Source organism: Protopterus annectens, chromosome 1.part1 (genome assembly GCF_019279795.1).
Source record: "Protopterus annectens isolate FY-2018-M chromosome 1.part1, PAN1.0, whole genome shotgun sequence".
Taxonomy (NCBI): Eukaryota; Metazoa; Chordata; order Ceratodontiformes; family Protopteridae; genus Protopterus; species Protopterus annectens.
In genome coordinates this window covers 535,078,688-535,101,584 of record NC_056726.1, presented here as the reverse complement: position 1 = coordinate 535,101,584, position 22,897 = coordinate 535,078,688, and the positions used below count along the sequence as shown (strand labels likewise).

Sequence of the window (22,897 nt, the reverse complement as noted above, 5' to 3'; positions counted from 1 at the left end):
AGTTTGTTAGGCATAGTACTTGGAACCCACCATTATAACAATAATAATAACAATAATAATTGTAATAAAAACAAGTTTGTTAGGCATAGTACTTGGAACCCACCATTGCAGCATGAAATTTTAAACTTCGAACGATGTGTTATGGATAGAATTAGGAGAGAATATAGGGCTAATATAACAAAGAAAAATAATCTAAGTATAGAAGAAGGAAAATTATTACAGGACTTGAGTAACAACAGGGAGTTAAGGGTGATGAAGCCGGACAAGGGAGGGGGTGTGGTTTTGATGGAAACCTGGGATTATATTAGAAAAATGAAGGAGATACTGGATAAAGATGAGAAGTATAGTCTTATTACTAAAAATGAGATTAATATACAATACAAGAAAATTTATACTGTTAGAGGACAATTTATTAACTGGTTTAATAGAGTTACCATTATATAATTACTTTAATGTCAAAAAACCTGTTATACCAGGTATTTTTGGAATACCCAAGGTACACAAATCCACACTTGACCCTCCTTTAAGACCCATAGTTGCCTCTCAAGGATCAAAAACCCAACCTATGGCTATATACGTAGATGCCATGACAAAACCTATATACTCCAAATGGAAACACATATTAAAGGATTCATGGGACTTTTTAAGAAAAATAGGAAAATGTGCCTATTTGGAAAATGTGTTTTTTATTACTATTGATGTTAAGGAATTATTTTCTGTTATTCCCCAAAATATTGGGATGGAGTGGTTTGAGAAGATATTATCGGAAGTGGATTGGCTTACACCATTAGATTTTAGAAATGTTTTATTAAACATGGAACTTGTTTTAAAATACAATTTTATATACTTTGAGGGGGATTATTATCACCAGAAAGAAGGAGTGGCCATGGGGTCAGCCTGCGCCCCTATATTTGCGAATACCATTATGTTATACTGGGAAAGGGAGTTTATTTTCAATACTGAATACAACCAGCGTATAGTTGAATACTACAGGTTTTTGGACGATATTTTTATCCTATGGAAAGGAACTAGGCAAGAAATAGACGTGTTTACAGAATATATCAACAATACAACGTCATTTTTGAAATTTACGCACAAAATTGATACTGATGAAACACACTTTTTGGACATTAGGCTTATTAAGGATAGGATAAATAAACGTTACAAATCCAATATATATAGGAAAGAACACTTCTCAAATGCTTATTTGCATTACAATAGTGACCACCCAAAACAGTTAAAGAAAAATATAGTCAAGGGCCAGATGATTAGGATGGCCAGAATGATTTCAGACAACGTCGAATTTATGAAAGAAATTACGTTTTTAGAAGGCTTATTTAAAGAAAGGGGGTACCCTATGGAACTTATTACCTCAGTAAGAGAATATGTTGTTCTAGGGAGAAATACTAAAAAATATATGCCGCTTTTAAACCAGGAAATTGTGGTCACTGAGAATTCAGTTGACAACAGTAATGTCATGACTGTTGATGAATTAAAATTTACACCATATTTAACTACAACTTATTTCTATGGTACGGGTTGGTTTAAGAGGAGTTTGAATGAAATATGGGATATGTTTAAAAATGTTGCTACTAGAACTGAGGTTTTTAAGAACAATTTGAAATTTAGTTTTAGAAGAAATTTTAATATAAAAAACATTATAGAAAGAAAAGGGTTTTATGTGGAAGGTGCCAGTAGGAAACACGGAACTTTTAAGTGTGGTAGGTGTGCCCAATGCTCCTACATTCATGAGAACAAGGAAGTTAGTATATCTAGTATTCCTTTCAAATTAAAATCTAAACATTATAGTAGTTGTTATACAAAAGGGGTGGTTTATCTAGTATTTTGTAAAGAATGTGAAAGCTATTATGTTGGAAAAACAGAAAGAAAATTGAAAAACAGAATATACGAACATACTAGAGACATTAATAGACACAACGAGAATAATGCTTTATATAGGCACGCTATGAAATGTGAAAAAGCTGACTTCAAATTTTGGGTTCTTGAGGTGGTGGGACAGTTGGAGCGAGGAGGTGATTGGGAGACCAAGGTAGAATACAGAGAAATGATCTGGCAGTTAAAATTAGATGCATGTTGTGATAAAGGTTTAAATGACCACATCTCCATTGTCCCAGCACTTAAAATATTGGCCGCAGACCCTAAAATAAAATAAAATAAAATAACAAAATATTGAATAATGGTTAATAATTACAATTTAATAATTTAATAAATCAATAATTTAATTTTTATGATTTATTATTTAATATTTATTATAAAATATTTATATATGATATTTATTCACTTATATTAAATATTTATTTATGTGTATTTATTTATATTTATGCATATATTTATGCAGATGGATTGAATTATTTGGTTACATATGTTTTAAATAGTATGGTGACAACAAGTGAGCATAAGTATTCACTTCACTCCTTTTTAGTGGGGTTATAGGGCTTGTTATGTTTATGTTTACACTTTAGCTATATAAAGGACTCTCATATGCCCATCTTTAAAGGATATTTTTACCAAGTACATTTTTATCTAGTACATTTTTATCTAGTATATCTTTATTAAGTATATTTATTAAGTATATTTATTAAGTATATCTTTTAAGGTACACTTGGTATTGTGTGGTTCGTGGTGAGTTTTAGACTGTATATACTGTTTTGACAGACTTATGTTTGGGTTTACACTGTTTTGACAGACTTATGTTTGGGTTTATGAACATGAAATCCTAGAATTTTAGTAATAGGTCCTTTGAAAAAGTGTTTTAAGGACACATACAAGAATATACACACAAGAATGTAAACACTTTAACAACAGGATTTAGGATATGTATTTTTAAAAATAATGTAAGCTTCCTCTTCAGCCACACTCTGTGATTTTTAGCATTTTAACATTTTATTGTTTGTTAGTTTTAGGAATGTCTATATATCAATCAAATATTTAGCATTTAACATGGTGTTTTTTCAAAAACGATCCGACATTCCCAAATAGTAGAACTCAGTGTTTTGTGTGGTGCTATGGCTTTAAAGGAAATGGCGCTAATTCAATGATTGCCAATTAATGAAAATTAATGAATACATAAAACCAATGGTCGAGATGTAAAGGTTATTCTGATGAAGTCTCCGTAATAGGAGACGAAAGCGCTTAATCGACCTCTGCTTCTGTTTTTGTCTTTGTTCGTGGATGTGAATTTACGGAATAAAACTGTTTGCTTTTTCCTCGAGTGGTCTGCCTGCCTTTACTGATACAAGGAAAACCTTTATTGTGCCGGAGACTTTATGTTCTACAGCGGTAGTGTTGTTGCCTCACAGGAAGAGGTTCTCCTGTTCAAGTTATGGCTGGAGTGCCTTCTGTGTGGAGTCTGCATGCCCTCCTCGCGGTCGAGTGGCCTCTGAAAGACGTGTGAATGGGAGTGCCTTCGCTGAAGGTTGGGCATCGGGCTGGCAACTCGGCACCATAAAAATCTACTGCCAATCATTAGCGGACTAGAGTTCCACTGTGGCGACCCCTAACCGGGAAAAGCTGAAAAAACAAAAACATTACTGTCAAAACTTAAAACAGGTTAAAATAAGGCTGCAAATATTAATACAATTCCCTCCTTTTTTCTCCTAGAGCATGTGAGGAATGTAGCAAGGGAAAGGGACCTAGCTCACTCATTTGCTCCAGAAGTGAGGAGCCTTCCCATACTTTTTTGTTCCTCATATTGAGGAGCACAGTGACCTGGCTTGCTCTAGCAGCATCAGCCAGACAGATTTGAGAAACATTTTCCCCCCTCGTCAACTCATAATAGAAGAAAATCACCAGAACAGGGGCTGGTACCAAATGATAGATGAGCCAAGTAAGGCTCTGCACTAAAAAACTGTCCCCTCTAAATAACATCCTACAGCTGTATTTACACCTAGAGTTGCTACATGCAACTGAAAAACTTATGCTGCTAAGATGCAAATCTATCTGAAGACTCCACCTACGTATCAAAACTCTGTTACAAAAAAAAAAAAAAAAAAAAAAAAAATCTAAAACAAATACACAAAGTATTTAAAACCAAGTTAAGGCAACTTGACTTTTGTTCTTACCTCTGTGTTGTATACCTGTCCTGTGCAACATGAAGCTAACAAACTACTGTACATTGTGTTCTTTATGTATACTCATGCTGTAATCCACATATTCCACTTAACTCCACTGTCTGCCTGCTCTACAGCTGTGCTCAATTTTTATTTTTGTCTCTATGTTTTGGAGCTTTTCTCCCTGGGTCTCCACTATACACGATCAACAAAAGCAGCAAGCAAACAAACAAGTAATGTATTTTATTGGGCCATCTTGAAAATCACTGCATAAGTGAGCATTTGACATAGCCACATGTGCAATATATATATATATATATATATATATATATATATATATATATATATATATATATATATATATATATATACGCTAACTTCACAGTTGTCAAAGTACTGGTATGTTTGCAAGTTCACAAAAAACTGTGCTAGTTACTAACACTTTTTTTTTTTTAAAGGAAAAATGCTCACTTTGATACACAAGTTTTATATCCAATGGCTTTTAATCATGGAACTTCAAGCTGCAGGCATTTACTGACAGTAGCCTCAACAAAACAAGAAGTTCCCTTTACAGGCATACATAACCCTCCTCTCCACACACACTCACATGTATACATCCACTTATCTTACCAAAATTGGACACTGATAAAACATTTTGATGAAATGAGAATCCGCAGCATTATAAAGGTTTTTTGTTTTTGTTTTTTTTATCATTGCCCAAACAACATCAAGCACTTTTCGTCACTCTCACCATTCTCTCTGAACCATTAACTAGGAAACAACATCAAGCACTTTTCGTCACTCTCGCCATTCTCTCTGAACCATTAACTAGGAAACAACATCAAGCACTTTTCGTCATTCTCACCATTCTCTCTGAACCATTAACTAGGAAACAACATCAAGCACTTTTCGTCATTCTCACCATTCTCTCTGAACCATTAACTAGGAAAAAGCTGGCGTTTAAGCAATAACTGAAGATGCAAGTTACCTACAGGTGACCACAAGGAAAACCAGAAAATACAAAAGATACAAATTCCAACAAGTAGCAACGCTGAGTTTATTAACACCACATGATACAGTAGATATCTTATGGTGTTAATAAACTGAGCGTTTCTACTTGGAATTTGTATCTTTTGTTTTTGCAGTAACACCATGACTCAGAGCGGGTAATAGTGGATTAACCCACAGTTGACATGGTTTGTCATGAGCCCCTCCAGGGATACCCACAACTAGTTGGGATTTACTGCTTAATTAATTCATGAAAATTACTTGGGGGGGGGGGTCTAGACAGTCACCAACAAGACACGTTACTCAATTTTTCTGAATCTTATCCTATATGCACAATAAAGTTAGCCGTGCATATCAAACACGTCCTTATTTATGCAAAGCAATAAATAAAAGTCATAATGGAACTTAATGGAAAAAGTTTCTACTGGCTCGGGGCTATAACCTATCCCATGGTGCTTAGCAACTGTTCCTCAGAGCTCGTTTGAGGGAGAGAGCTCCCTATATGTCTAATATCCAGAAAGAGAAATTATATGAAATATATTGGTCATAAAAGTAAAAGAAAGGGAAGATGGGAATCAGACCATATTTGCCAATTAGTAAAATTTCTCTAGATCCTCCAGGAGGGGGATGGTTGGGTGGAACGCAAGGCTGAAGGCAAGATACTGGACAACAAACATGGAACATTATGGTGAATACATAACTTCTTTATGAGAAAGTGTGAGGCTGCACCAAACTTGTAACAAAAACAAATGTTGACACCAACAGCCACAGGAATAGAGCCCAAGTTGTGTAATCCACACGACTTTATTAACAACTCACGTTTCCACTGTAAAACAAAAGCCAGTAAAGATATCCACACACTGCTTGTAGCAATTCAGTTCTCCGAGTTAAAGCACAGGCTGACAATAGCTGAAATAGATGCAGTTCAGAACTTTAAATTAACCACAAAGTGTAAGAATGTTCACTCACTAAGGTAATCAGTTCTGATCTCCAAGTCAGCAAGCCAGAAAGCAAGCTGGCATAGCCAAGGAAAATCAGTTCAGGTTTCCACGCCAGAGAATCGACTGGTAAAAGCAGGTAAAAGTTAAATACTGCACATTGTAATTAGCGGTGCACCTCTCCGAAGTGAAGCGCCAGTTTGTGAAAGCCGGGATAGATGCAGTTCAAGTTCCCAAACCAAACACAGGATACAAAATATAATCCACACACTCTGGTTATCTGTCCAGGTCTCCAAACCAAAAAGCAGACTGACATGAACTAGTAGACGTTTAACTCGGAGAACTGAATTGCTACAAGCAGTGTGTGGATATCTTTACCGGCTTTTGTTTTACTGTGGAAACGTGAGTTGTTAATAAAATCGTGTGGATTACACAACTTGGGCTCTATTCCTGTGACTGTTGGTGTCAACATTTGTTTTTGTTACATAACTTCTTTATGTTTTGTCCCATCTCACCTTCATTCTTGCTGGTTGGGACAGAGTCCCCAGCACCTTTTCTCTTAGGTGGCTCAAGGAAATAAACTCTTCAGGACAGTGGAACCAAGGGATGCCCTGTTCCGGGAGGCCACATCTACTTTGTAATGAGAGATGAAGGTGTGAGGATTAACCCATGTAGCAGCAGCACAAATCAAATCCAATGGAACTCTGGATTGAAAGGCAATGGAAGTAGACACTGCTCTAGTTGAATGTCCTTTCAGTTTCTCTGGCGGTTCTTTATTACGAGAGTGATAAGCATATTTGATAATCTCAGTAAGCCATTTGGACAAAGTAACTTTTGAGACTGCCTGGCCCTTTTTTTTGTTTCTGAATAGGACACAAACAATTGATTTGACTTTCTGAACTCTTTCATCCTGTGTAAATAAAAATGCAGTTGTCTATGTACATCCAATTGGTGAAGCTTATATTCTGCCTTGTTGCTATAATTAGGAAAGAACACAGGCAATTCTACAGATTGGTTTAAATTTGTTTCAGAACAGACTTTTGGTAAAAAGGAGGGATTTGTTCTGAGGGAAACTACCATTGTGGAAGATCAAATAGGGAGGACGGATAGATAAGGCCTGCAACTCTGAAACCCTCTTAGCCGAGGTAACTGCTGTCAGAAAGAGAGCTTTCCAGGATAAAAAATTTTAAAGAGCAAGAGGATGCTGGTTCGAAAGGGGGAAGAATCAACGCAGATAATACTAAAATTTAGATCCCATGGTGGGACATTACATTGGATCCGAGTTCCCCCACATGATAACTGGATAGAGCAGCTAGATGAACTCGAATAGTGGCAGCCACTGCTCCTTGATTAAAAATTTGTGTCAGGAATTCTAAAATTTCAGGTACAGAAGCTGTAAAGGGAACTATGTGTTTCTTGTCCGCCCAACAAGAGAACCTCTTCCATTTGCTCGCATAAAGTTTCCTAGCTGTCTTTTTGTGTGAAGATACCAAAATGTGGTGCACTGCCGGGGATAATTCTGGAAGCCCGGCTATGATTGGAAGTGGAGAAACCAAGCTGTCAGCTGGAGGCTCTGAAGGGCAGCCTGGAGCATTCCTGACTGATGCGTCAGAAGATCCGGCACTGGGTCCAGGATCCATGGGTCCTCCTGAAGGTGGAGCCAAAGGAAAGGGAACCATATCTGATGAGGCCAGTATGGAGCAATGAGAATTAACCTGCAAGTCAACGACTTGACTTTTTGAATAACTTTTGGAATCAAAGGAAATGGGGGAAAAAACAAAGAAGTCCTGGGGGCCAATTGTGGACAAGTGCATCCCTTGGTGACTCTCCCAGAGGGGGAAATGAGGGCAAAGTAGTTGCTGCATTTGGCAATGAAGGGAGTGGCAAAAAGGTCACAGCAAGGCTGGCCCCATTTGCGAAAAATCGCAACTTCCTGATTCAGGGACCACTCGTGAGGCATGAGAATCGCTCTGCTTAACCTGTCTGCTTAACAGTCAGAAAACGTTGAGAAGATATCACCCATTGCCAAACTCTCTGGGCCTCTCGACATAGGGGGTAGGATCTGGTTCCCCCCTGTTTGTTGATGTACTATACCACCGACATATTGTCTATCTGAATTGCAATGGTCCCCGTGGGAAGAGGGTTCTGAAATGCTTGCAATGCCAGAAACACCGCCCTCATCTATAGGACATTGATGTACAAATGATACTTGTGGTCTTTCCAAACCCCTTGGACCATCTGTCCCAGATAATGCCCCCCAACCCTATCTGGGATGCATCCGTGGTTACTGTAGCGACAAGATGGAGAAGTACAAATGGTCTGCCCATTGTTACTGGGTAGAGTGGATCCACCAAAGCAGATCCCTCTTACAGGAGTCTGTAATGAGAACCTTGTGAGACATGTGTAACTCCTGTATGGACCATTGAGCGAAGAGTAGCCACTGTAATATTCGCATGTGAAGTCGTGCCAGGGGAACTAGAGTTATTGCCGCTGCCATAGAGCCTAGGACCTTAGAGGGCAAATCTTGTCTGTACTTTTTTCTTGTTGAGCAAGATAAGCACTTGATTGCATAACGTTTGAATCCTTTCTTGAGGCAGTTTTGCCAACATGTCGTTTGTGTTTAAATCTGCACCTATAAAGGTAACATGCTGTGATGGCAACAAGGCAGATTTTTCTGCATTTATAGTAATGCCTAGTTTTGAGAATAAATGGATGGTGTAATCCCTGGCTTTGATTAGTAGCTGCTTAGTGGTGGAAGTTAGGAGCCAGTCGTCTAAGTATGGAAACACCTGGAATCCTTGACATCTCAGATGAGCCATGACTACTGCCATGCATTTTGGTAGACACTCTGGGGGCTGTGGCAAGTCCAAAGGACAGAGCTCTGAACTGGTAATGACCTGCTCCCAGCCAGAAGCGTAGAAATCTTCTGGAGCGCCTGTCCATCTTTATGTGGTAGTACACGTCCTGAAGATCTAATGAGCACATCCAATTGTCTTATTCCAGAAAAGGGAGTATAGACTGCAGTGTTACCATCTGGAACTTTGACTTCTTCACAGACTTGTTTAGTCTGCTGAGATCCAATATGGGTCTCCAGTCCCGTCTTTTTTGGAACTAAAAAGAACATTGAGTAAACTCCTGATCCAAGCTGGTCTGCGGGGACTTCTTGGATGACTCTTTTCTAGCAATGTTTGAATTTCTAGTGTTGCTTGATCCCTTTGACCAGGTGGAATGTTTGGGATAAACTTTGACGGACAAGGTGAACAGTGAAAAGGAATGTTGTAACCCCTGGATATAATGGACTGTATCCATTTGTCTCGAGTCAAATTCAGCCAGGTTTCTGGGTACAGCGATAGCCTCTCCCTGACTGTCACCAGAGGTGGAAATTCAGGCCTCCTTTCAGGAGCACTGGAAGGGCCGACCAGAGAAAGTATCTCTGTCGCCCTGGTTCTGCAGACCCCCCTCTGCCATGTGGATAGCATCTTCCCATTATTTCCCCTCTGTCCCTGGGGGAAGGATCACCACGAGCGTCATACAAGGCTCCTTCGGACTTCCAGAACCACATCTTTCCACTCTTCTGACCTTTAGAGTACTCAGACGGCAGACAGAGAGTCTTATCATCTTGTTGGCTCCAGGTGAGAGTCTCTTTCACTTTCGGCCTGAACAAGGACGAGCCATCAAAGGAGGCGTCAATGAAGGAAAATCTGAAGAGTTCAGCAAACTCGCAAAGGCGCATCCAGGAATGTCTGCGAAGAGCTATTCCTGTGCCTGCTGCCCTGCTCGCTCCATCAGCTGCATAGGAAATGAGGCACATGGAGGAGTTAGTGATGGAGGTTAAGGTTGCAAGCTGAGAATTAATCTTATCTGATAAATCCTGGGGTATAACACCTAGTAGGGCATCTCCGAACTCTTTTAGGAGATCCTCTGAAGTCGGGTGAAATGTGATAAATAATTCAGACCGCAAGGTAAAGGCGGTTGAAGAGAAAGTACGCTTCCTGTACTTGTCCATCATATGAGACTCCTTATTCGGTGGATGGACAGATGCAGAAATTTCAGCTAACTCCTCCTTTGTGGCCACAGCTACCACAATCGCATCTACTGGAATCCCCTTAGATACTGTCTGTCCTCTGGGGCTGTAATAAATTTATTTGGCCTCCAGGGAATGGGGTCCAGTGATTCTGGAGAGTCCCACACCTTTCGACTCACTACACCCAGGAGAGGGTCGAAAGGTGGAGACAGCCAAGAATTGGAGGGGCGAGAGCCAAATGCCTCCAGGTATACCAACTCATCTTCAGAAGGGGAAAGGGACTTCCAGCCGCCCCTCTGCTTAAGGATCTCCAGGATGTCTGAAAAAGAAACATCCTCAGAGGGCGACCGTGGGGACACTTCTGAATCCTCCAAGTCAGTACCGTGAGGACACTTCTGAATCCTCCAAGTCATTATCAGAAGTGACAGACTCAGGAGAGTCTATGTGCTTCCTCTTACACGGTCTCTTCTGAGGGACCTTCTCGGGGGGGAATGTTCCGGGGAGTTATCGGAAGAGGAGGTTCCATCCATTGAGGTTTCCTGGGGCACTGACTCTCCACCTCTTCATCATTACTCCATCACCCCCAAGAGTAGACACTGGCCCTTTTTGGGGAAGGGAGAGGCTGCAGCTGAAGGTGGAGCAGACTGAGTGGAGAATGCACTCTGCATCACCTCAAAGGCACCACAATCCTGGGCCTACAGAGACTCCGGTCCCGAGAGGCCGGAAGATCTCTCCGGCACTGAGGAGGGTGGCTCTGAGGCTGAAGTGGGAGCCGAACTCACCTCGAGCAGAAGAGCAGAGTGGGAGTCGTCGTCCCCCCCCGGAGCCAACCAGGGAGTGTCGACCCCCAGAGCCCTTGATGGAAGACAACACTGACTAGATCTGAGCTGTGACATCAGGAGCGATTGTTGGCTCTGCTGGTTCCAGCACAACTTCCATACTCTCTGGTTCCGAACTCGTCCGGGTGGAAGGAGGAATCGAAGTTATCTGAGGTACAGTTGTTTGCTCCAAGATCCAATGGGCTAGGCTCAAGAGAATTTCTGCTAAGGCCCGGGTCCAGAGCAACCTCTTCACGACCAGCTCCACATCACTGTCCGATAATCTGGAGGACTGAGAGGAATGGCTTGACGATTTGTGGCTACCTGCCACAGACTGCAACAAAGGAGACTGCGGCACCGAATGAACAAGTTCCAAGGATGGTGACAGACTCCTTTTCGGCTCCGCAACTGTTCTGAAGAGACAGATGGAACTGAGGGAAGACCAGATTTGTCAGAACTGATAACTTTCAGATCAGAGGATGCTGGATCTTTGAAACTGCTTGACGGCTCAGACACAGGAGCCAACAAAGCAGCCTTTTTAGACTTACCCAGTTTAGAGGTCCGATTACCTTAACTTTCAACAAGCCCCTTAAAATGAGCTTATTTTTCCTCTCCTGTAAGACCCTTGCACTGAAGCTATGACAAATGGAGCAGGAGTCTTGGAGATAAACTAGTCCTAGACAGTAAACAACTTGTGTGTCCGTCTGTTACAGACATTTTCTGAGTGCATGAATCGCACTTTCTAAATACAGATGGTCTGTGCTTCTTAACAGATTCTTTAGACATGTTTACCTGAAAAGAAATTAACACAACAGTAAATTTTTAACTACTATAAAAAGATAGATGGAAAAGGCTTTTTTTTTTAAACAAGAAAAAATGAGAAAGATAGGGAGGAGGAGAAGTCTCTAAACTAAACGACAATCTCCTCCAACCTGAGGAGACACCTCTAATTTAAACGGTGACTCCTTAAGGGAGGAAAGAAGGTGAAAGAATCCTCTAACTGAAACAGATTCTATAACTAGATAAGGGGAAGAGAGAAACAAGGCCCAAAGGACAGCTGCAAGTCAAATACATCCAAGAATACTACAAACACACAAAAAGGCACTATACTGTAACTGGGAAAGGTAATCTAAGAAGAGGTATTAAGTTTTAGGAAAATTACCCAAAAAACAGTGTATAATAGTAAATTTTACTAGCCTGAGCCAGCAAAGACAATCTCGAAGCTTCAAGCAGCAAATGAGATCTGGGGAACAGCCACTAAGCACCATGGGTTAGGTTATAGCCTCGAGCCAGTAGAAGATCTCGAGCTTTAGTATACGGCCGAGTCGGCACAGAATGAAGGCGATATGGGACAACATAACATCTAATGTTAAGTTGCCTCTCTCGCCTTCGTTCTTGCTGGCTGGGATTGGAGCCGATCCTCTGCTCCGACTCTGCCATCTTCTATAGCTCGAGAGCTGTTTACTGGCATCCCATGATGACTAGCGATAGCTACCCAGATCTCGTTTGCCGCTTCACCTGCAAGGTGTCATTTTTCTAGCTCAGGCTCATATAAAGTTTTTTTATAGAACTTTCTTACCTTAGAAATAGTCCTCTTTCTGGTTTATTGTTAACTTTGTCTTGTTTTTTTCTGTTACTAGTGTTTTATTGTAGCTTTCCACCCCTTCCTTGTAGAACTCGTTTATCTTAGAGAGTTCTCCCCCCCTTATCCTCTTCTTGTCAGGATTAGCCATTTAGGTTGGAGGCTTTCCTTCTACCTTTCTTTCATAGGCTAGCCGTTTAAGTTAGAGGCTTTCCTATCTTAAAAAAAAAAAAACACTTTAGTTTTAGTCTGCTAGTATAGTGTGTTTTTGCGTAGACTGTATTTGCTTGACAGCTTTTGTTGTTGTATTGCTAGTGTTCTTTTTTCAGGATGTCAAAAAAATCAAAAATCTCTGGGTTCAAAAAGTGTGACTCATGCTGTCAGAAAATGTCTCTGACAGATGGGCACACTTCTTGCGTCTACTGTTTAGGCGCCGTGCACCTGCAGGACTCTTGTATCTGCCATGCATTTAGCCCAAGAGTTCTGCAGGAGCGCAAGAATAAGCTTATTCTTAGGGGTCTTTTAAAGCCCCAGGATTCACCGGCCAAGACTCAGCCTGTGAAATCCCCTAAATCTTCCAAGCCGTCCTTGGTTCAGATTCCACCTTCTACTTCGGTTCCAGCTGGTACCGATAAGACCATCTCCCCAAAGGCTCCATCAGGATCTTCGGAGCCATCGCAGAACCACAAGAGGCAAAGGTCCCCTTCCTTGGAATCGATTCATTTGGCTCCTCGGTCTCCCCTGCAGCAGAGCAAGCGCAGTCACAGATCTTCTCACTCCTCTCGGTCCTCCAGGCTGTCGGATCACGATGCGGAGAGAGTGGACAGTAGGTTGCTAAAATCGCAGGCACTTGCCAAGATGTTGTCCAGCCTTCAACAGGTGTCGGCTCTGTCCACTTCTACTGATGTTCCTCCTCAGACTCCATTGAGTTCGGAGCCGGAGTTCGTTGGGGTTCGAGTAGTGGAACCGTCTGCTCCGATAACGCTATATCTGGTTCCGTCAGCTCCGATACCCTCGATGCCGTCCATCGAGGGATCTGGGCGCTGGGGCTCCCTCGTCGGCTCCGAGGGGGCGAGTGGCATCGGACCCTTGTCCGACCCAGTTCTCCCTCTTGGAGCTTCGGTGCAGGGGAGCTCGGCTCTTACACTGGCCTCGGAGCCGTCTCCCTCGGTGCGGAGAAAGATTCCGATTTCCTCAGAACCGGAGCTTTCTCTGCATCATGGCAGAGACGCCTTCGATGTCATGAGGAGTGTGCTGGCCACTAAGTCAGCTCCACTATCAGCCCCACTGGCTTCGTCCCCTGTAGTGCCTGTGCCAACCTCTGCTCCTCCTCCAGACCCCAAGTGTAGGGAACCGGCGCTCCAGGACAACCCACTGGGTGTTTCCTCTTCTTCTAGGGCCTCCCCTGATCATTCAGAGGAGCCCTCTCGTAAGAAGTAGTGCAAGAGGAAGCACATTGACTCCCCTGAGTCCGTCACTTCTGATACAGACGATAATTCAGAAGGGTCCCCGCGATCCCCCTCTGAAGATGTTTCCTTCTCGGACATCCTAGAAATGCTTAAGCAGAGGGGGAACTGGAATCCCCTAGCCCCTACAGAGGAGGAGTCTGTATTTCTGGATGCGTTCAGTTCCCGACCTTCCACCTCCTGGGTTTCTCTGCCTTTCGATCCACTTATGGCAGTGGTGGCTCGAAAGGCTTGGTCAGCTCCGGATACAATGAAACCAACTCCGAGGAGACCTGGCAAGTTTATCACAGCACTCCATGATAAACAGTTCCTTACCAAAGGTATCCCTGTTGATGCCATGGTGGTAGTAGCAGCCACCAAAAAAGAGTTAGCGGAGAACTCTTAGTCTGTCCATCCTCCTAACAAGGAGTCTAGGACTATGGACAGATACATGAAGTGAATGTTTGCTTCAGTGACCTTCTCTATGAGGTCACTGAACTACTTATGCCATTTTACCCGGCTTCAGAGGGATCTCCTTAAAGAGCTTGAAGATACCCTTCAAGATCCATCAGCTGAGGGGGGCTCAAGCTAAAGTAGCTTCCCAGCTGGCGACTCTTAATTCTGTAGTCAACTCCTCCATGAGGCTCATTTCCTATGCAGCCGATGGTGCGAGTAGAGCCGCAGGTACGAATGTGGCCCGTAGGAGGCATGCATGGATGCGGCTGTGCAATTTTGCGAAACTCTTTCGAGCGTCATTCACCAACACCCCCTTTGATGGTTCCTTTCTTTTTGGACCACAGGTGAAAGACACTTTGACTAGTTGTGAGCAAGAAGGCAAGACTCTCTCTGCCGTGGGAAGTCCGTTTTTCCACCCCTTCTAGACCATACCCCAAAGGTCAGAAGAGTGGCAAAATGTGGTTCCAAAAATCCCAAGGAGCCTTGCCAAACACACGTACCAATTTTTCCTCCAGGTCAGAGGGGGAAACAATAACAAGAGACGCCGCCCTCGTGGCAGAGGGGGTCCGCAGAACCAGGGCAACAGAGAATCTTTCTCTGATGAGCCCTTTCAGCATCCCTGAAGGGTTGCCCGGCTGCTCACCTCTCGAGGCAGTTGGGGGAAGACTTTCACTGTACCCAAAAGCCTGGCAAAATTTAATGCAAGACAGATGGGTTCGGTCCATTATATCCGGAGGTTACAAAATTCCCTTCTGTCAACCCCCTTACAGTCAAGGAAATACCTTCCAGATGTTCCACTGAATCTGAAGGACCAAGCAGTCATAGAAGTTTCAAAACTGCTAGAAAAAAAAAAGTGTCATCCAGGAAGTCCCGGCAGACCAGCACGGATCCGGAACTTACTCAAGGTTCTTTTTGGTACCAAAAAAGGCAGGGGACTGGAGACCAGTTCTGGATCTCAGCAGACAAACAGGTCTGTACAAAGAACAAAGTTTTGGATGGTCACACTACAGTCCATTCTACCCTTTCTGGGTCAGGGCAATTGGATGTACTCGATAGATCTTCAGGACGCGTACTACCATATCAAGATGGACAGGTGCTCCAGGAGATTTCTTCGCTTCCAGCTGGGAGCCAGTCATTACCAGTTCAGAGCTCTGCCCTTTGGTCTCACCAGAGCCCTCGGGGTGTTCACCAAATGTATGGCAGTGGTCACGGCTCACCTGAGACGTCAAGGATTCCAGGTGTTTCCATATCTGGATGACTGGCTCCTCACTGCTACTACCAGGCATCAACTTCTACAGGCCAGGGACTACACAATCACAATCTGCTCCCAGCTAGGCATTACAATAAACTTTGAAAAATCTGCCTTGTTGCCCTGTCAATCTATCATCTACATAGGAGCAGACAAACACAAGGAACATGTTCGCAAGACTACCTCTAGACAGGGTGTCTACAATTCATCAGCAAGTACAAATTCTAATGCAGAGCAAAAGAATCCAAGTCAGGTTCGTCCTTCAAACTCTGTGTTCCATTGCAGCAGCCATTCTTTTAATCCCACTGTCCCGCTTTCATGAGGAACCTTCAGTGGCTTCTATTCACACAGTGGTCTTTCCAACAGCTGCCCATGTCTCACATGATCATGATTACGGAAGCATGCAAAAGGCACCTTTCCCGGTGGATGGTCTCCCCACTCGTGACTCAGGGCAGACCCTTCATTCAGCCCCCTCCGGTAGCCACAGTGACCACAGACGCCTCCCTGATAGGGTGGCGGGGGCATTATCAGGGCAGGACAGTCCAAGGCACTTGGCAGCCTCACGAGTACCATCTGCACATAAACGTCCTAGAAATGAGAGCCGTGCTCCTAGGGTTGCAAGCCCTTCAGGACTCTCTTCCTTCTGGGACCATTGCAATTCAAACAGACAACATGTCAGTGGTGTGGTACATCAACAAGCAGGGCGGAACCAGGTCCTACCCCCTGTGTCGAGAAGCACTCAGACTGTGGCAGTGGGCAATTTCCTCCCAACGTTTTCTGATTGTGACGCACATCCCTGGGAGATCCAACATCATAGCGGACAGGCTCAGCACAGCTATCCTCATGCCTCACGAGTGGTCTCTGAATCAGGAAGTTGCGGATCTTATTTTCCACAAATGGGGACAGCCTTGCTGCGACCACTTTGCCACCCCCCCTTTAACAGCAAATGCAGCAACTACTTCTCCCTTCTTCCGCTTCCAGGTCACTCACCCAGAGACGCTCTAGTCCACGATTGGCCTCAGGGACTTCTTTATGCATTTCTTCCGTTTCCCCCGATTCCAAAACTCATACAGAAAGCAATAACGTTGGGTTGCAAAATGATCCTCATTGCCCCCACTGGCCTCGACAGATATGGTTCCCATTCCTGCACCATTACCTTCTCGATCAGCCTTGGACTCTGGATCCGATTCCAGACTTACTAATTCATCAATCAGGCGGGTTGCATCAATCCCTCCAATCTTTCCAGCTCACAGCTTGGTTGCTCCATTTCCAACCTTAACCAGGCTTCCCAGCATTGCCTCGGCTGCGTGCGAGATTATTGTCTCCGCTCACAAGTCCACAACCAGAAACTTATGCTAGTAAATGGAAACGTTTTTCTTGTTGGGCAGAGGCTAGGAACGTAGATCCCTTTTCAGCCCCAGTCCACGAAATTCTGGAATTCCTAGCACAACTTTTTAATTCTGGGTCCGCTTCTGCTACAATTAGGGTTCAATTAGCGGCCATTTCTAACTTTCATGTTGGTTTATCAAATTCAAACATTATGTCTCACAAGCTCTGTAAAGCCTTTTTGAAAGGGACCACTCTCCTTAGGCCTCCAGTGAGAGATCCCCCTTCTCCTTGGGACCTTAATTTGGTACTAACTTCCTTAACTCTGCCCCCTGTTAAACCAGCAGTGTTCTGCTCCATTAAGTTTCTATCTTGGAAGACACTCTTTCTGGTAGCCATTACTTCAGCCAGACGCTTCTCTGAACTTCAGGCACTATGTGTTCGTCCTCCATATTTGGTTTTTCATAAGGACAGGGTTGCTCTGAGGACTAATCCTTAGTTTCTTCCAAAAGTCTGCTCAGAAAATAATTTGAACCAATCTATAGACCTTCCTGTGTTTTTCCCTAACCACACCAACAAAGCAGAGTACAAATTACACCAATTGGACGTTCATAGACAATTGCGTTTTTACCTGCACAGACTAAGGAGATAAGGAAGTCAGACCAACTTTTCCTTTCTTATGCTCTAAGCAAACAAGGTGACCTTATCCAGGTGGTTGTTTCACACTATTACTTTCATTTATCAATTAAGAAACAAAGAGTTACCTATTAAACCGAAAGGTCATTCTACTAGGGCCTTGGCCACCTCTGTAGCCTTCCAATCTAGATTGCCCTTGGATTCTATCTGTGCAGCTGTTACGTGGGCAAATCCTCATACCTTTATTTCTCATTACAAGCTAGATATGGTCTCCAGGAGCAGAGCTGCCTTTGGTTCCACTATTCTGAAGAGTCGCCCAGGATTATAGGTGCTAGGGATGGGACGCTGTCCCAACCAGCAAGAACGAAGGCGAGATAGACAGCATAACATAAAAAAAGTTATGTACCTACCATAACGTTCCATGTTAGTTGTCTTCATCTCACCTTCTTTCTTGCGTCCCACTCTCCGTCCCCCTGTCCTATTGGACCGAGAGGAATTCCGATTTCACTGGCTGAGTGTTCTCTGGATCGTTTCCTCTACTGACTTAGAGAATACGACAGGTATGCTCAGCCTTTTTATTTGGACAGGTTTATTCTCTGGCTATGTCTGGAGTTAGCTATTTCAAACGAGATCTGGGTAGCTATCGCTAGGCATCATGGGATAAGGGGTAGCTTAGAGCCAGTAAACAGCACTCGAGCTATAGAAGATGGCAGAGTCAGAGCAGAGGATTGGCTCCGATCCCAACCAGCAAGAAAGAAGGCGAGATGAAGACAGCTAACATGGAACGCGTTATGGCAGGTACATAACTTCTTTGTATTGTGCTTACCTGTGTAACATACTCAGTGAATCAAAATGGTTTGTACTTGTTATGAGATTAATACAAAACAATTTCTGCATCCTTAACTCAACTGCACACATTGGCTTACTACTGTATAACTTAGACAAAATACAAAAATTTACAGTGAAATTATTTTAAAAATACCGTTTTCATTTATAACCGAGGGTGGGAGCGAACAGTAGTACAAACGGTTCAGTCACGGTTTGGCTTTAGATGCACTGATAACAGACTGGAGTTTCACGTTCACCGTTAGCCCAGTAATATAAGGATACTGCATTTCTAAAGGATTCATTCATTTCAATAGCAGCATGACAACTGTAAAAAAAATGCCACAATTGTCAAATTGTCCTCCTAAAGTTAAACTCTTAGGAGCTCCGACTCAAAACCGTAACAAGGAATAAACGAGGAGAGGAAAATGTTATGTCAGACCACATCAACGAGCTATCACAGTCTAAACTGCAGAAAAGTTTTACACAAGAAAGCCTTGCATGTGTTGAGACCGACATGTCCACTGGCTGCCTCTGTGCAACCCACACACAATTCAAGGAACATAAAGGTAACCGTCATCTTCCGACACCACTATCTCCGACCCCACAAAAAAATATGTAAGTAAAAAATATGAAAGTGTTACGCTATGTTTCAGACAGCTATGCACTTAATGGCCCACACCATTCCACACTCACCGCAGCTCCAGCAACTGCATGCACCAGATTTTCGTATGAAAGAACCCTATCAGCAATCCCCGCATCATCTTCCAGCTTCATGTATTAGGTTGACTAATCAGCCCAAAAAAAACAAACTGTGTCAACTGCTTGATACTTAGCACACTGCAAGAGATCACAGAATTCCCTTACGTTGTGCCAGGGACCTACTTTTCCGGATATACTCGTTGACACAGCGCTCGGCATTGGTACAGCACCTCTCAATCTAAGTGTGATTGCACCACAAATGCATCAGTTCTAGTCAGTAGGCGGTTCCACATTAGTGTACCGACAGAGGTGAGAAAGTGTGTCGATTAATAACATGTTTATAAAACTTGTCAACCATTTCTGAATTTACTTGACGGTTTTGCTCAATGACACAGATTTTATGGCAAGTAAAGGAGTGAGCATTACAAGTTAAATAATAGGCGTATCCAGAATTTTTCCAAAAATACACAAACTTACAGAGTATTGCATACCTTCCAGTAACACGCACAACCTGTTCTTCAGAGAGTGTATTAACTTAAGTAATTCGTTCATTCAGCATTATCATGTTTCATTAATTAATTATTTCTCGAAACTAGGGGCAAAGATACCTTCTAGTGTACATTTACATGATCATCACAGTCATACAGCACTGTAGTATACAAATCATCAATGAATGGCTAATTATCAATGTCCGCGGCAGGGCTAGCCACCTGGCGGTATAAACCTTGGCTCACAATGATTGTCACTGTTGAAGTGACACCCCGCCCCCATGTGCGAAAAGGGGTTGAGGATGGATGGATGGACTAATTATCAATGTAACTGTTTAAACAAATGCAAACAATGTACTTTCCCACTGCACAGCGCCTATGTAGCTTGATGAGATAACTGCAAATTCAAAGTAGATGCATCACACTTCAATAATATAAAATACTGAATCCCATCCATGGTTTTGTAAATGTTCACATGCAAAAAATATTCATATTTATGCAGGCTTCACACTTTCAGTAAAATAAAATAAATCTACACATATCTTATTTGCTGAAATGCAACCTAAGAATATTGAATTTTACCTCAATGCACTGTACTGAAACAAGCCAGCTAAAGCTCATTTCCACAACTACCATATTTCTTCGTAAATAAGACCTAACTAGAGAATAATGCCTAGCATAGTTTTCCAGGGTGGTCATGATATAAGCCCTACCCCAAAAATAAGCCCCAGTTAAAATCGTTAACAACACACAATGGACGTGTTGAATTATAAAATAATAATATTATTGACACCTGTTGACTGAGGTTATCGTACTCTGCTTGCCATTTTCGGACCATTCTGTCACCCAACATCTTCTCTTCGCAGAAAGTCATAAGATTCTTTCCCTGGGAGTCCTCCATGATTCTTACTGTAACCCTAATCCTCACTCACATTTGACGGTTGAGATCCTTGGCCCATAAACACTGGCAAGTGTACTTTGATTGGTCAAAGTACAGACAATGCATGTAAAAAGTGCTCACTTGATTGTGGTTGTGTCTTCTTAATCGTCATCATTTTGTGTTGCCACTTCTGGCTTGTAAGTCTTCAATTAACCCCCCCCCCCAGACAAGATGAATGCAAAAAGAAAGAGCTATTCCGATGAGTACATGAAAGGAATCGTGGAGGACTCCTGGGGAAAGAATCTGATGGCTTTCTGCAAAGAGAAGAAGTTGGATCTCCAAATGGTAAAAAAATGGCGAGCAGCATACAACAACCTCAGTCAACAGGCCGACGAGGGAAATGCTAAGAAGTGCAAGTGTGGATCAGGTCGGCAACCATTATTTCCTGAGCTGGAAGACATCATCTGTGAATAGATTGCTAACAGGAGAGCAAAGGCTTTGGTTGTGTGCAGGGCTCATATTCAAGCATTTGCCCTTGCTATGGCAACACAGTTAGAAATATCCCCAGAAAAATTCAAAGCATCACAACATTGGCTGGATGGCTTTCTTCAGCAATATGAATTGTCTCTAAGAAGATCAACAACACTATTCAAGCTGGAAGATACTGAAGTTATTAAATGTACACTTGCATTCAAGTCCTTTGTTGATGGCATCGATTTTCTAAATACCAACTCTCCAACATGATTGCCATGGATGAAACTGCAGTGTTTATGGGCCAAGGATTTCAAACAACAATTGATCAAAGGGGTGCCTCGTCAATCTACATTCCCTCCACTGGTTATGAAAGTGCACATTTTATCTGTATTTTGGCAATTCATCTAGATGGAAAGAAAGCCCCACCTCTAATCATTAGTAAGGGCAAGAAAGATAAGACTGAATGTGTTTCAGGCATTTACATTCTTGAAACCGAAAAAGCCTGGTGCACAAAAGCAGTTATAAGGAAGTGGGTCGATGTAATGCTGCCACTTGTTTTGCGAGGTGGCGAAAGAGGTCTTCTAGTCTGGGATTCAGCCAGCACTCACCGCGCTAAAGACATGAAGAAATTCCTTGCACAGAGAAGAATAGATCAAATAATGATTCCTGCAGAAATGACTGCCTATCTCCAGACTCTTGATATTGCAATAAACAAGCCATTCAAGGACCATTTACACATGGAACTCAATGACTACATTGAAAATAGAATGGAGAGAAATCAGCATGGAAACTTTGTGAAGCCTAGCCTGCAAGAGGTTGTGAATTGGGTGAAGAATTAATGGGATAAAAATCACTGACAGCTGTGTTGCCAATGCACTATGAGCAGGCTACATGGACAAGAAGTGCTCGTTTAAGGAGAGCTCTGTTGCTAGGCATAACAGATTGGGGCCAATGGTTCTACAGGAAATGGAGCCGCAAGAAATTCAGGCCGGAATACGGGAGTTGGAGACTCATGACAATGTTCCAGAAGAAGATGACTGTACTGGAATAACTTTTCCATTATCGGGGCAACAGAATGGATTGCTTCTGCTTTCAGCTGCCAGCAAGCTCTTGTCAGTTTTTTTACTTTATTGTATTAAGGTAACATTTCATTATCAAGGGGTAATTACAAAGTAAGACCACTAGTTTCCAAACTTCATTTTTATGACTTTCCATCATTCTTTTCTTACAGTTTGGGTAAGGAATAAAGAAAACACCACCACTGAAAAACTGGCAGTTATTCACGTTTTATTCCCCTCCTCCAATATACATGTATTGAGACTTTTCTGCATTTTCTGTTAGGCATGAAATATTGCACTGTGAAAGCCAAGGTGTAGATATTCTGAAGTTGAAATGTTTGTTGCACTGTTTATGTAGAATTGTCACACAACTGTTAACACGTTACCTAGAACTGTTGCCTAATAACAGAAAAGTACCAAATAAATGTCAATTTGTGTACATGAATAAATGTCGATTTGTATACATGAATAAATGTTGATTTTTGTACATGAATAAATGAATAACTGTAGATCGTTGTATGGAGGGGTAAATAAAGCATCCCCTAATAATAAGCCCTAATGCTTATTTTGGTGGGGGGGGGGGAGTATAAGACCCAGTCTTATTTTCGGGGAAATACGGTAATCATTGCTTTGCTAGTTAATTCAGATGTTATGTCCCTTGTAAAATCTATCAATAATAAAAAATTCTGTCTGAGGAACTCATGTAATCAGCTACAAAAAAAAAGTACATTTGTTAAAAATCTTCTACAATTCATTGTTGACTATGATAGCAGCTATCTGATATATATCTTTTACTTCTTTCCATCTTGGTGCATAAATGTTCATACCCTCAGAATCAGATACAGCACTAAGCGACCTAGGCAGCTGCATTAGGTCCCTGTGCCATCTGGGGGTGCCTAGCTTCAATTTAAAAATATA

General features: G+C 42.3%; 1 long non-coding RNA gene across 1 annotated transcript in view; it reads right to left on the bottom strand.

Annotated features, from left to right (window-relative positions):
- The window catches only part of LOC122813348, a 138,785-nt gene extending 119,434 nt beyond the window's left edge, over positions 1-19,351 (bottom strand). The window contains exon 1 of the long non-coding RNA XR_006366668.1: positions 19,074-19,351. This is a non-coding gene — a long non-coding RNA (uncharacterized LOC122813348). The remainder of the gene's footprint in view (positions 1-19,073) is intronic.
- Between the last annotated feature and the right edge of the window lie 3,546 nt (positions 19,352-22,897).